Raw genomic sequence first — 16,064 nt, 5'->3', positions numbered from 1 at the left:
TTCACAAACTGAAGCAGATAAAGGTCCTTATCCAGCATATAAGACTATCTAAATTAATCTCAGTGGGCATTTGTGAGGATCTAGACCATGGTTAATGGGTAGTTTTGAAAATTCAGGCCCTGATGGCATATTGTATGCCACATCCCCATGTACAGTAATTTACTTCACATGCAAATTGCCTGCTAATACAATTAGAGAGCTAGTGACATCTTACTGCCATTCTCAAAAAAGCAGAGCTGAAAACAGGACAGTGGACCCCTTCACTACTACATCACATGTTCAGTTTCCAACCAAGCTGAAAGAGCTGGGGGCATATCTAGAATCAGCTTGGGGGCGGCTCTAACCACTTCCTTGTCTCATCCTAGGATTCTGCAAATGGCTAGGTCTTCCAAGCTAAGAAAAGGGAAAGAAAATAGATTTGTTGACTTCTGTTTCTTTAAAAGATGGGGAGGTAAAACCTGAATTCTAAAAATGGGACTACGAAGATAATAATAAAAAAATATTGTATGCAGATTAAACTTCGTAACTAGGGACACTAAAAAAGAACCAGCAAAGCCTTTTAAAATAAAGCAGTGATTCAGTTTGAATACTGAATTTAGATGCTAAGTTACTACAGATCCTTCAGGCCTTCACTTAGGATAAATCCTGTTTCACCTGTGCAAAGCCTAAAACACTGGCTGTGATGTTTTACTCTTGGTTTTATTGTTTAGAATGGCAGTGTTTCATTGCTCTGTGCTTTTATGAAAGCAAACTAATTATTGTTTCAGCTTTACTAATGAGCCAAAGATTGAATGTAGTGTAGAGTTTTCAAATTGTTTTGTCGGTAAAAGAAGGGGAAAAGATAATTTTAAATTATTTCTCCAGGTCTACTCATTGCTTCAACTTTCATATGAATAGGTACAGAATAGTACTGAGACAGTGGAAAGAACCTCATTCTCCATAACGCTTGGTTCTTGGCTTGAGCACTTAGCTACTAAACTGGTACCAAGGTTCCAAATAATTCACATAAGGAACACGGGTACTTTGCCATGAACTGCTGTTTTCAAAATGTACTGTATGACCTCAGTCAGCTCAAATCAGGAAAATGGGATAATAAATCCCTATCTCAGAAAGGCAACTGTAGTTTAGAACAATTTTGTCTTTTTGTCCCTCTCCTTACAAACTTTTTAAAGATAGCAATATTTATTTTCAAGTTTATAAAAACACAGTTACTGTGAATTATTTCAGTTTTGATAAGCCGATGCTTTTTGACTAAAACCTGTTTTACTTGTCAATTCTCCAATCAGCTACATAAATAAAGCATTTCCATATTGAAATAAGAAATGGAGATAGATCCTCATCTGAATAAATTTGTGTAAGTTACAAGGCACATGTTGGAAATTTGAGGTTTGGGGGTTTAATGCAAGTATTAGTAGAACTAAACCCAGGCCCAGTTAGTTTCTCATGAACCTGAGAATGCAGTAGCACTGGTGGAACTGATTAACTATCTTCCATTTAAAAAAAAAATTATGATGCAGTATTTGGCTATTACTGTACACAAGAAATAAGAATGCAAAATCTGAGTTTCCATAAAAGCAACATTTTCAGTAAAACTACTGAGTTTCAGTTTTGTGAGGAAAGTAGGAATGTTTCCAAAAAAAAGTTTCAAAAAATACTGAAGTTACCTCTGTGGAGAAAAATTTGTACTTACAAACAATATTTCTCTAGCCAATGGCATCACTAGTGGGTTAAAAACTCATCTAGGTGAACAACAAGTAGATAGTTTATGGGCTTTCATTCATTGTAAGAAGCAAAGCAATTTATTATTTATTTTTTTTGTCTTCAAAGCCCAATTCAACACAATATTAAGTTGTCCATAACAGATACTGGTGGAAACAGGTGAGAAATGTCACTAGATCTTGGATAGCAACCTAACATGCAAATTATATAGCATGATTACAATTGCTGTAACAAGTAAAAACCTCCTTCCTCTCCTATGTGTAGAATTTAGCTCTGGAATTGATGAATTCAGGACCTGTATCTGCCCGGTTACTTTGGAAGAAGCACAGGTAGCCTGTCATCCTTGGACCAGACGAATTTCTAGTTCCCTTGCCTTTAGTAGTATGCAAAGAATTAAAGAGAAGAAGCTTGGAAAAGAATTATAAGAACCTGAATTCGGTCCAGCAGTTTAGAGAATACAGGCCACGCAGAGCTGGAGATCCTCAGTAATTGGTATGGAACAACGTAAGTGTGCCAGCAGCTCAGTCATATTGCCCTATGTTACTCTGGATACAAAGCTGAGTCTTCAAAAACATTCTAGGATTTCATGTCTACTTTAAGGATAATGACAACAAATTAATTACAATGATGTTTATTCAGTCTCAGCACACTTATAAGTAACTTTCCTTTTAGATAGATAGAAAACCAGAACTCTTTCCAGTCCTCACAGTTGTAGTAATACAATAAATTAGATGACAGACAGGATTACACTGCACTTTATGTGATTATTTTACAGACCAGCTTTGCTGCAACCTTCTCCATTTTCTGTGCATCATCAACCCTGAGCAAGGACTTTTTGCTGGACTCAGACTTTTCTATGTGACACAGCACTTCCTTGTAGTTAATTAAAATACCTATTAGCCTGGACTGACAAATGATAAAAAGTACTAACAGAGTATTCACCCTGGATGACCATTACAATCAGTTTGCCTGAATAATCAGGTCAAGATTTTTCTTCATTTTCCCTATATTTTCATTATTTTCCAAGCACGCTGTTTATGCTCAAACAGTTAGATGTGGTAAATAAAATGTCTTTAAATACTTCCTGTTAAATACAGTTTTAAATGTTTTTCTCCTATGCCTAAAACATGGCTGAAACTGTCTGTACATTAATACAGTTACTTTTGCTCTGTAATAAAAATGGAATGCTAGCCCTGTTATTGCAACAACAAACTGCGGTGACAGGGGAGCACCAAGAGTTCATTGTGCTGGGCAGACTGGAAAGATGCTGGGGGCCTTGTGGGTGTGAGCAGGGTGAGCCTAGATCCAAAATGCAAAAAAGGACTGATTTCAGAAGTAGAACCATTGCCACTGGTGGTGACCCCCCACTGAAAATGAGATTCATGCAAGGTGACTTTAATGTACACTGTATAAACACAGACAGCAGTCAGCTTCAGCCTCACAATCTTAAAAGCAAATGGGGTTTTGACAGAGATTTCAATGAGGATAGGATCTCATGACAGTAACAAGAGTTTTCTTTTTCATTCAGCTGAGCAAAAAATTGTCATTGTTTCAGTATTCAGTATACCATCTTTTTCAATGAGATACTGTGATCTCAAACAAAGCTACTTAAATAAATCCAAAACATCTCCATATCTACCAACAACTAAAATGAAGGCTGAAAGAATGTCTCTTACCTAGTAACAGAGGACTTAAAAGGATAGTGAAGATAAAGAGAGAGCTGAAGAATTAAATCATAAACAAAATGAGTAATTTAAATACAAGTTAAGCACTGAAGCCTTGAACCTGCACCACCAGATACTAGCCCACAAAACTCCACTGATCCGAGAACTGAAAGAGTGAGTCTGTAACCCTGGAAGGAAGTAGCTTATTTTGGCTTCCCACCACAAGACAACATCTACAACTGGTGACAAAAGCCCGCTCCCTGCTTGGGTAAACAAGGAAGGTCTGAGCAGCAGGTGTGCTGGGACTCTGCTCATATTCAACATACTAAATAATGAAACAAGGCTTCCCACCGTGCTCCATCATTCCTGAGACAGAGGAAGCAACTGCTTCTTGTTGGGAGATAACTGAATTGCTATCAGTTCTAAAAAGGGGGAAGGATAGACTTCCATTAGATGCTTTTTTAATGTATCAGTTCTCTTATTCACAGCATTGAGTTCCACTGTGACATTCCACATACATAGTTACTAGTGCCACATCCATGTGGTATCTTCAATGGTAAATATTTCTTACCTCCAGCATTTGGCAACTTGGTTCTCACGCACAAGTAACGGGTTTTTTTAGTATCACCAGCTCCATCTGGTGGATATTCTGCAGCATATATTTTCTTGAAGGTAAAGAATAGGATTTTCTAACGCAGTTTTGTCTCCCTTTAGAAATATAAGCATTAAGATGTTGAATATTTAATTCCTTCTACATTGTATTAGCATGTGGGAAAGGTCAATTATGCTGAAATGTCCGTGTTTATTAGCAATTAATTGTCCAGGAGAGGTTTAAAAACCTCTGTGTAAGAAAAGAAATTTAATTGGCCAGTGCCCTTTCCTGAACTGTACTGTACTGTTGGCTCTCATTGTGAAAATTGCTTTTCAAATGAGAAAAATAAAATACATAAATTTAAACCAGTTAGTAACAATGGCAACTGTAACCTAGAACAGACCTAGAAATGTGCATATGCAATACATTTTGATGCAAGGAGAACAAGACAATATGAAGTAAAAGTTAGCTGCAAGCTAAAGTAAACATAAGGTGTAGAACAGGTTTAGAAGTAAAGTAAGGAACTGAGAACCAGATAATCTTGTCCTGGCCCTGGCCCTGATTTTCTATGGTGCCATGTGCAAGTCACCCCATATCTTTAGTAACTTTGGGTTTTCTATCTGAACAAAAGAAGCAATCATATAAACCTATGCAAAGACTCTTAATTCCCTGATATTTGTAAAATCATTTGGAGTCCTTGGACAGATGCAAATATGATTATTGTTAGTAAAGTGCTTGAGCAAACAATCCCTACATTTTCACAACATTCTCAACTGTATTGACAAGCCCACAGTCCTTCACAGCAATGAGTTCAAAAATTTTGCAAGATGTTCAAAGTACTTTGCCGATATTAATGAAACTTACCAAAAGAGAAAGAAAGGGAAACCTCAGTTGAACTTTCAAGGGTATTCATTTAAAAGGGTCGGCTACACAAATCAAACATCTCATTTCAGAGTTCACACATCACCAGAAAAACAAAGAAGGAGAAGTACAAATATAATAGCATTGATCCCCCTTCTCTGCACTATAACTCTAGCACTTAAAGATCTCTTTATTTCAGTTAAATTTACCTATGCAGTCAGGAAACACAGCTCTGTAATCTAGCACACATCAGTGAGCAATGAATCAGCATCTCCTAGATGGTCTTGTCTGGCAGAGTTTAGCACCTCTCAGTGTATTGCTGGTCCCTATTTATTCTCATTGCTTAACTCACTGAGTCCTGAGACATTACAGTGAGTTTTAGCATTACACTGGATGTTTTCTGATTGTGGTGTTTTACCTTCTGCTGAGAGGTATTTGTTAAGAAATGTGCATCAAAGTAGTGAAACCTAATTAAATTGAGAGAGATTTTAAAGAAGTCAACTAGGAGAAAAATTCATTGCTCTCATCTGCCTACCAAGCACTAGATAAAAATGCAACTGTGCTTTTTGCTGACAATCTGTGTAGAAGAATAGGGCGAACCAGTAATATTTTTATTGATTTCCTGGGGATTGCCAACAGGAGTTGCTGTAATACTCATCCTAGAGAAAGACAACAGTGCGCACTCACACACAGACTGTCAGGAGCACCTCATCCCTTTTATCTGTTGATTATGACATTAGCTCCAGTTCACACTCAGTTGGGTAAGATGTGCCAAGTTAATCATTAGAAACAAAAAGCTTCTGGGCAGCTACAGATCACTACTCTACCAGCAACATCTAGACCTAACAGCCACCTGCCATGACCTCTTATGGTGAGAGGCAAATTAAAGTCACCTGTGACAGACCCATTACCCAGGTCTCTGTCCAGAAGCAATTATACAGAGAATTCCCACCTTTACCAGCTCCTTCAGTTACAGGTTCTCTATTCTGCTAGGAACATTTATCACAGTAATAATTCCAGCTGACCAACTCATGTCACACTGATCTCTAGAGATCTGACAGATGATGGTGGATTTTCTCTGCTACTTCCTAAATTTCAACAAGTGATATTGATAAGAGGATACATAACGGCATGAGGACTTCTTTTTCCTGCTTTCATAGTCAATCTCCTGACATTTTTGTAGTTGGGATCATGAGTTAGTCATCTCTCTCTCCTGACTATAAAGTCTCAGAGACAGCAATAAAGACAAAAGCTGCTTCAAAACACACATGCTAGAGTCAAATGACCAATCAAAGCAAAAGCAAGACAATCAAAAACTACAGTCTCACCTGACCTTGCAGTAATAGGATCACATCAAGATTAGTCTATGTCGTAGATTAAGCCCACTGAAGTAAACTAATCTTTTGCAGTCAGCTAAGACTATGTGTTTACTTACTAAGCTGGGAAAAACTCAGGAGTGTAAAATGACTATTTGCTGGAATAGACCATCTGGACTGCAGCTACATGAATGTTTAGCACACTTACTGCTGCACCACTGACCTTAACATGGCTTCAGAAAGGAAAAGCTCTTTAAACTATACTGTGTGATTGATGAAAAAAAAAGTATATTCACGTCAGCAGAACACTGTTATGCTAAAAGGCTCTTACAGACTCTACTAATTGACATTTGGGCAGTCAACTTTTTGTCTGAGCAAAGCAGTGCAGACAGCTTCCAGAAGAGGGAAATTCTGCACATCAGCACAAAGATGCCTTGCAGGCAGCAGGACAGCCTTCCTTTGGCTGGCAGAGAAACATTCCATTCAGACTGCAAGCAACAGGAAGCTCTGAGCTGTGGCAGCTCTGAGAAGGAACAGCATAACCACTGTGCTTCTCTGGCCATGAATACAGCAGCTGGTGACTCGGCTTAATTGCAAATGTACTAGCCCACTTCTGACCTGCCATCAGTCCCTTTGCACAGCGATCACCAGAGCACCACACTACAAAATGGGTGTTTGTTCCCTGCTGAGTACCATCAAAACACTACTTGCCCAATCAGTAAGAGTAATGGCATTTGTCCATCTGCATCTGGGGAATAAGGTCCATCTGGGGGCATTTTCTTCCTCATAGGAAGTTCCTTTCTAGTGCATACATCACACTTCTTCTCTAGAAAATGTATTTACCAGTCTGCATATCTTTAGGAGGTGTCAGTTCTGCCATCTCAGTTCAGGTTGCTCACAATCCTTTTGCACATTTCTGTCTCTCCTTCACTTCTATTAATTAAAATGTATTCCAGGATGTCTATTTTGAATTTTCATCAAAATATCAACATCTGACTGAAAGAGGGAGACTGGGGAAAATTAACACAGAAATAAAACATGTTTTTGCAGTGTTTCCTCACGTGCCTTTGGTTTTCTAATCATGGAAAAATCACAGCCCAGTGTCTCCAGATAACTTGGCTAACAGTTGTACCTGTGAAAGCACAACAACCAAGATGCTGAGCTGACATCAAAGTTACTGTTTTACTGAAGGCATAGTATATATGGCACCAAAACCAGGCTGTGCAAACCTCTGGGCAGTCACCACTGCAGAAGCAATGGAATGGCAAGGTCCCTGCACAGAAGAGTAAGTGCCTGTCTCTGTGTCACCATCATACTAATGCTGCCTAAAGAGCTCCTGGCTCAACAGAGGTAAAGAGCAAAATTTAAAATTAACATATACACATATATCCAGTCAATATATTCCTGCTTATTAGTCTACTCGAAGAAGCTTTCCCCACATGTCCTCAAGAAATTTCACCTTCGTGTGTTACAGGACAACAGAAGTGCAATGAAATTAAGTCTTCAAGAAATATTTTATGACTAGATAGTATCTTGAGAGCAAATTCATAAATAATCAATGAAGTCCAAGACTAATTTGACAGAAAATGAAGAAAAGTTCTTGACTACCAGAAGAAACTCTAGTTCACCAAGAAGTACTGTGGTTTGTGCTGTGCAATAGAACATGTTCCTTTCCTTCTTTTTTTCCTTAGCAATTACTACAGCTTTCTGGGCCCAATCCTACATACCTTACAGGTGCTGATTTCTCCACATAAAATTTACCATAGTTCAGAAACAAAACCAATGCATATTTTAGGACTTAGGGGAGAGTTAAGCATAGTCTGGCTTTATGCCAGTCCTCAGCAGTAGGCTGAATTCCACCTTTAATGAAGTTGATATGAACTAGGCTTTTCCAGGATCTGCAGGACTTGGCCTACTGTTAAACTAAACTGCTGTTATATTGTTTCACTGCAGGCAAGTAATTCTCAGCATACACACATTTTAATCAGAATTTTGGCATTTGCTTTAGCAGGGAATAAGCAGATACAACGGGAATCAACCAAAAGGACAAAATAAAGCAATTATCACATGGTTGTATATCTGCGATGTAAATCAGTCAAATGATTCCATTTAGCTCTTTGTATGTGCAGGCATTAATCACCTCTGTGTTCTGTGTTTGTGCAGTTGAGCTGTCAACAGGGTCCTTGCCTTAGCTTTCTGGGATCATACCAAAAATAATTAAATCAGTAGCACCATGTGCTTAAGGTTTTTCTTTTTAATCAAACCCATTGAGAAAGTAAGTGTACACTACCTTCTCACTACCTGCTACTCCCACAAGATTCTGCTAAAAACATTAGTATTACAAGGACAAAACACATTCAAGGCAGCAATATTTTTGCATCCATTAACAGGATTATTATTCCCTAATAAAATGCAGGAAACTGAATGTCAAAGGCCTATTTTATCAGGACACATGTAGTTGTAACTGTGAATGAAAAAATATCCCCAAATTGAACAAGGAATAAACATGGTGACGTGGCAACTAGAACCATTAGTATTTTTAAGATGAAAATTTGGCTTCAGCTTGATATAAAAGGTTTTAAATTAGTTGTGATGGAAGTCTGACAACTGGCTAAAAATGGGAAAAGCAACCATTTGTAGCTTTAAACACATACATATACAATTACTCCTGATGACTATATCCCTGATTGACTCCATTTGCAGACACTTACCCTGAGGATGCACGACTCTTGCTTCCTTAGCTTAACCCACATTTTATCTGAGACGTCCTTGCAAGATGGATTCTCGGAAGAACTATGTTTGCCCACAACTTTCTTTTGAACTTTGAATTTCCAGTCTTGTGTGGTCTGAGGAAAGGGTTAAGGACATGTTGATACCATTCAAATTGGCACTACTAGCAGAAAACTGTATATCAAGCAAGGTTTCTGCAGCAAAATTAACAGGAAGTTTCAAGTAGAAAGGTGCTTTGAACAATTTCCCATTGACACCCCTGAAACTGGTAGCTAGGGCTGCAAAGAGAATGTCTGAGCTGTGTGTTTATACTTACAACACACATGGTTGCATAAATACCCAGCAAAAGAGTGAGTCCTCACAAAGTAAAACAGATACAACCATGACAGACTGAGGTTTTATTGCTTCCATCAAGCTCTCTTTGGTTTGACTGATAAATAAGGAGTTGCTACATCCATATTCACTAGTGCTTCCTGGCTGCTGTGCACTGATGCAGTCCTGCAAAACTCCCAAGCTCTCATCTCAGTAACAATGAAGTGTAGGCAGTTTCTCATCTGAGCCACTCAAGGCCTGGCTGGTGACTAAGCCCACTGCCAAGCTTCATTTCAGCAGCCACATAATCCATACAGATACAAGGAAAGCCACTGTATTGATCTAATATGATTTTCTGTTATGTGTTCATCTCAAAAGAAGTGTGACCATACTAGATTCCAGTGTGGTTGGTAAAGTGAGATGAACTGCAAACATTCAGAAATCTACCCCTTTGCTTCAGGTCAAGAAGGACTGAAGAGATAATCATGACCGTGCAACAAAAGTAACACCAATTAGATAAAATTAGTTAATTCCAAATATTTGCCTTGCATCTTGCTTACAGGATCAGCCATTTTTCATTCATCATCTATTTCTTTTACTGTTCTATGTATCAGCAATGGTTTCTTCTACAAGTATAATGAGCACTAAAGAAACCTGAACTATGATAAAGCATTTAACAAGTACATATCAAAAGATATGTATGTGCCTCTGTACTTTTTCCTCAAGCATGTTTCAGATGGCTAAAAATTTACTTTCATTATTCATTTTGAAGATATGAAGAAGAATCCCTCTCTTCTTCTAAATAAAAAAGAGAAATGTCTTTGCTTAGATAACATATTTCAGGTATATAAAAATATTATTGTATTAAAAGAATAGCTCAGATTTAAACTACTTAGGATGACTTCAAGTTCAAGTGTCAGAAGTCACACTGGCAGAGATAACTACTACTTGGGAGAGAAACTCAGACTGCTCTCATCTCACTAAAAGTAGAAGGAGCCTTTATAGCATCCTGCCTTTCAAAAGACCTTTGACCCAAGCAAATGGCCACTCAAACAATGGTAAAGAAGACTACATTTCTTTTCTCAGTTCCACCTAATCTGCTCATTTACCTTATTGTTTTCCTTAAAATAGAAAAGGGACACACCTACCTTGTCAGACTTGAAGAAAGCTCCATATCCTTGTGATGTATGTTAGCTAGATATAGTAAGGTAATGTTTAGTTTAAAATCAAAGTATTCCCCATAGCCCTTAGCATGCAGACATTCTTTTAGCTCTGCTAGAGGATGGGCAAATGACTACTCAGGGTATTAGAAAAGGCTAATTCCTAATTCCCTCTACTAAGCCTGTTTGCTGCTACGGACTGCTACAGGCTTTATTCCTATTAGAGACTTACTGGTTGCCCAAGGTGACAGCGCTGTGTCACAGGTAATCGTGAAAGTGATATGGTAAAGGGTTTCTAAAAATTTAGCTTTGAGTAAAAAGATTAAATTTTAAGTCTTCAGCCTTTTAAGTGTAAAAAACAAGGTAGTTATGTTTTACTTTTCCAGTATTAGCTGGTATGCAATAGACATACAACCTTTCCATTCACAGGCCAAACTGTCACTTGAAGAATCAATGACAGCAGGTTGATAGTACTCCCCAGATGGCAGCAATTATAAGAAGAGGAGAAGGTCAAGCCATGCCAGAAAAAGGAGCGTTTGTGTTTGGTTTTCAATTTTGAGTGCAGGTCAATTAATCTTTTCTAATCATGTAACTTAGAATCAGGCTGATTACTAAACAATAGAACAAATCCTAGGAGGGGTTAACACCTGTAACTGCCATCTACAGCAGGAACAAGAACAATGGTATTGACTGGAGACATGTTTGATGTTCCTTGCTATTTGAAAAGAAACAAATACCTAGTAACCTAGCTGCAATCCTAATGCAACTCTCATGAAACAGCTGAAAATGTCATTATTCAGTAAAGCATTACACTCCAAGGCATATGTGAGCACAGACATGGAATGTAACGAGATTTGTGCGTCACGACCTGTTTGTACTTCTGTAAGGGAAATTTTGTATTTTATGTAAATTTGGGCAAAGATCTAAATGGGGCATTTTTGGTTTAGGTTGGCTTCTACCATCCTGGAGTACATTGCTTAAACTATATTGTGGCACCTAGCTTCAGGTAACATTGACTAATCTGTACTCACCTGAACTACTACTGCATTTCATTATAGGATGTGCAGCTGGCTGCCTATCTGCCTATTCTCCTTGGTGGCCTGCGCTAAGTATCTCACATAATATCGTATCTCATCTGGCTGAATTGATAGGATGCCTTCTGGAAGCCACAAGAACACAATGTGACATGAGTTGCCTGTGAAACTAGCCCTGGAGAGAAGCAGCATTTAAAGCTTTCCACTTCACAGCTAATTTCAGTATTTTAAATTTAAGCTCCTACAAAATGATTTCTTGAACTGTCCATTTACAGGGCTTTACATTCCTGCTTAAGTTCAAATATTAATAGGCTGTTTGGGGATCATAATGCTTCCAGCTAGTCCAAGTCTTAACAGTTCTCTGATCCTTTCCCTTCATCCTTGCACAACTGACTGATGAGTTTCTATTGTCATTTTCTAGTATACAGTCCAGAGAGATTGTCTTTGATATTTAATGAAATCTTGGTCCCTGCCTGATACTTTTGGCTAATATCTCATTACAAATAAGAAATAATAACTAAAATATTGCAACTGGACATAACTGCATCACAAAGAAATCCATTTAGAAAACACATACATGAAGTAGTAATCCCATTTTCATCAACCTCAGATTTCTCATCTTCAGTAAATCTGGTGTATCAACATCTTTCAGAAAATTAAATTTTGATTTAATTATGAGAGCCCATACAGCAAAACCTGTAACTTGCAATTCACCACCTTCAGTTAGTCTGTAGCATTCAACTATCTACTTTACAAAGTTAAAACTATTAGATTGTGCAGCAATTGTACGTACAGATGTTAATCTTTAGACACTCTCCTGATATTCAAATTCCTTATGGTTCCATTAGAAAATACAGTGGCCATGTAGAAACTTGGAATCATTAATAAATTCTTTAGAAGTTTTCTTCCAGCTTTTCCAAGCAGGAATCTGTGCAACCATGAAAAAAAAAGAGAGAGAAAATAAAGAAAATGTGTTCTCATCTTAGCCATTCTTTCCATGGCTTCTCACTTCCTCCTTTCTGGTTTTAGAACACTGAAGAGCTCTCTGATATGGAGACATCTGTGTCATAGCAGCAGCTAAGGCTTTTTTCAGTGGGAAGTACCACCACACCCATGAGCCACAGTCCCCCTTTTGGCTTGTCTTCCTCCAAAGGATGTCTCATGAGAATTTAGTTAAGAACAAGGACTTTCTTAAACACATTGAGCACCTGCACCAGAAAAATCACATTCTTAACTGTAGGTAAGTGATTACTTGAACAAAGCAGTCTTTGCAGAACAGAGTGCCAGATAAGAAGTACCTTGCAATTAAACCTTTCCTTTTGCTTTTTTTTGTGAGAAGAAAGAATTTGATGGGCAGATGAGTTTCCACAGAGGTGACAAGACAGTTGTAGGAAAATGTCTCAAAGTCCACCAGTAACCACTGAGTTCTTGTCTGAAATTACACAGAATAGCACACTTCCTATAACTGAAATTACTCTGTGGTCTGCTACTTTTGAAACAATGCTTTAGTTTCCGTAACTGGGAAACCATTTCAAATTAAGCTACTTTGTAATTATCAGCCTCGAATAAACTACTTTCAGCGCCTCATTTTCTGCACAGCAGCACATGCCAAAGTAAAAGACAGCATTATACTGAATTCTGTGATTCTGTGATTATACAGATTTATATACTGTTCTAAATGTAACTGGTTTCAGTTGTTTTGTGTGTCTTAAGCAACTAGAAAAGTCATAATTAATGCAAACGCAAACAAACCTTTAATTATTTTTTAAATGTTATGTGTTCTGGAGATGGATGTTCCCATCAGGTTTCTCACAGTCTCGATGACACACACCGAGTCCCTCTGGTTTAGGCACGTTTCCTTTTTTTACTGCTTTCCTCCGTGTCCCGCCAAGCTTCCCTACATCACTCACAACGTCAGGCTCCAGCAGATGGAGCTAGCAAGCCGCTTGTTTGGCTTAGACACACGCGAAAGTGAATCGCATCCCGCCACTAGATTAGACCGCTATTAACAGTACTAGCTGATAAGAACTTCTCTTGTCCAAATCAAATATCCCTCCGCGATTTGTTCTTCCTGAAGTACAATGACGGGCAGTTTCTTCTCTACTCTCCTACTTTAAATCACTGATTTCATATCAGTACTTTGCTTATCCCTTCGTCACAGAAGCATAGAAGATAAAGGGAGACATGGAGAAGGCAATGTGGCTCTGTACTTCAGTCATTTTTCCTTTTCATGGTCAAAGTCACAGCTTACCAGGGATACAAATTCCCTGCTTAAGCAATTACTAGTCCCAGATGTTACTAAACTGCAAAACCATGGATCTATCTTCACCTAAAAGGAAGGTGAAGTGACACATTTCATTTAGACCGATCTGGCAGCAACTCAAAAAGAGTAAGAAATAGGTTAGAACATATCTTGCTGATGCCCCAGAACAAGACTCAAGAAGGACATGAAGATTATGGGAGAGAGAAGAGGATTAATAAACTGACTTTGCAGGGAATCCTGATTTTTCTATTGCAGAATGAGACGAAGCTTCTAACACTGAAGAGGAAGTAATACATTCTCTGAAAGGTCTTGCTACTTGGCTGCATCCTCAGCTACAGTAAACGTTTTCTTAGGATGCTGGCAAACAGTGCAATCTAATCTGCTCTTCCACAGGGCTGTTATTAAAGATGATAAACTGAAAAAAATTCCTGCTGGAACACTGCCCTTTAAAGTGAGTCTCTGAGAATGGGAGCTACCAGCATCCAAAAATGTTATTTCCCTCTACCTAACTGAAGTTGAGGCTGTGTAATAGGTTCAGTCAGAAAACATGATTCGAAAAGATGTATTTCCTGTACAGAACTGACTATAGCCCTGCCCTTCATACTGTTTAATCTTACTCCCCTCTTTGATCTATTGGGCCATACACCTAGACAGCAACTGCTGAAGTGTAATTATACCAACAAAGGCTGAAAGATCCAGAGAAAGAAAATGTGGCCAACAGACTACACATTACTTGCTTCAATAACTCTTATGGCTACATATAAATAAAGTCAGATTCTGACATGTAAATTTATTTTTCACAGAAGCAGACAGCAAAAGAGACTCCTGAAGATATTTTTTCAAAGTAATTTTCAGGTAATGTAATGTTTCGAGAATTTTATTTTTAATACAATCAAAATTTTATGAGCTGGTGAAGGAAATGCTGCACTAACTGAAATGAGAGTAATGTAATCATGATCAGTTGAGACAGGTTGTGGATACTGATCTATTTGAACTGTATGCTGTTAGGCTGTCAGCAATGTAAGAGTAATTGATGCAGCAAAATCTAGACAATAATAAATGAAGAAAGCACATAAACATTATTAAGATCAAGCTACTGCTACAATCAAACTACATTTTACAGGACCAAAACAAGAGTTCTGGCTAAGAACCCACTGCTCCTCTGAGGAGCTCTGAGACAAAGAAAACTGCTGAAGCCAGAATAATACCATTAGCAGTACCTTGTTAGAAAATCAGACTTACAGCTGGTAATAAGAGACTCTTAAAACTATTAATATTATTACATTAACTTCTGAAAAATACATAAGGAGATTTATAGCTACCATAAAAGTCAATTGCTTCACTGCAATTGTAAGCAGTATCAAACCCAGGCATTAAATAATGTTGAACTAGGACTAACCTAAGAAATGCAAGATTTTGACTGAGGCTCTGCTTTTAACTACCTCAATTAAAAAAAAAAAAAAGAAAGAAAAAGAGAGAGAGAGATGAATGTTCATTGTTATCAAGAGAGACATAGTGTTCACAGATTCAGAGAATGACTGACCACTGCTCAGGATGCTGGACAAAAAGTACTTAAATAGGTTAAGATCCCCAGGCCTTCAGATGTCTTCCAGAGCATTTGCCAATTCCCAGTAAGTCATTCAGAATGTTCCAGCTCCCACCCCGGCCCATCAATTTCCCCCCAACTAGTCTTCCTCCTTACCAGAAGGGAAGCAGGTGTTTCACTGCATTTGGATGCAGACTGAGAACGCATCGGGCAGTTCCTAAGCCAAAGACATCTCTGTGAGCAAACCTTACTGGCACAACAACATGATCTTATTTCTGAAACCCAGGTCTACCTGTTAGGGAGCTAGCCCCCATACTGGCTCTACTGTTCAGTGCTTTTGTTCTTAAGCTTGCACAGGGGAGAATTTTTAAGTCACTTGTCTTCCTCATCTGGAGGGACAGTTTGGCTTCTATCTGCTGTAAACAGATCCTTCTGTGGTCTGCACAGGTTCCTGGGGTTCCAAGCAGAAGGCAGTCAGAGCAAACAGTGTCCACACCACCTCCACTGTGGCCCATGTTACAGGGCAGTCTGGCAGATACACTAGCACAGAGCCATCAACTTTTCTAAAAGGGTCCAAGGAACAATCAAAGGAAAACATATGCTTTCCTTCTGGAAAGGGTCTTCCTAAGAGATAGCTTCCGCTTGCCTGCCCTTTTATGCTGCCAACATGGTACAGAGGGACCGTGTATCAAAGGAAAACTGATGTCACAGGCATTTTTAACGATGTGATGTGTTTGCTGGAAATGGGGTGGGGTGATGTTTCTGAGATGTCTTGAAGGACTTTGGAGAGCTTGGGCAATGACCAAGGCATTTTTCATAAGATCTGAGAGTCATTTTATAACACTGAATTTGAATAGTGCCAGTGGG

The 16,064-nt window shown here is 38.4% G+C and overlaps 1 protein-coding gene across 1 annotated transcript in view; it reads right to left on the bottom strand.

Moving 5' to 3' along the window:
- TRPM1 (transient receptor potential cation channel subfamily M member 1) overlaps positions 1-10,441 on the bottom strand; it is a 110,179-nt gene extending 99,738 nt beyond the window's left edge. The window contains exons 1-2 of the mRNA XM_074880300.1: positions 10,343-10,441; positions 8,864-8,998 (exon numbers count right to left, since the gene is read on the bottom strand). The gene's annotated coding sequence lies outside the window, so the exon portion shown is untranslated. The remainder of the gene's footprint in view (positions 1-8,863; positions 8,999-10,342) is intronic.
- Positions 10,442-16,064: the final 5,623 nt, after the last annotated feature.

This window comes from Strix uralensis, chromosome 11 (genome assembly GCF_047716275.1).
Source record: "Strix uralensis isolate ZFMK-TIS-50842 chromosome 11, bStrUra1, whole genome shotgun sequence".
NCBI classification, from domain to species: Eukaryota; Metazoa; Chordata; class Aves; order Strigiformes; family Strigidae; genus Strix; species Strix uralensis.
This window is presented reverse-complemented; position numbering and strand designations above follow the sequence as displayed.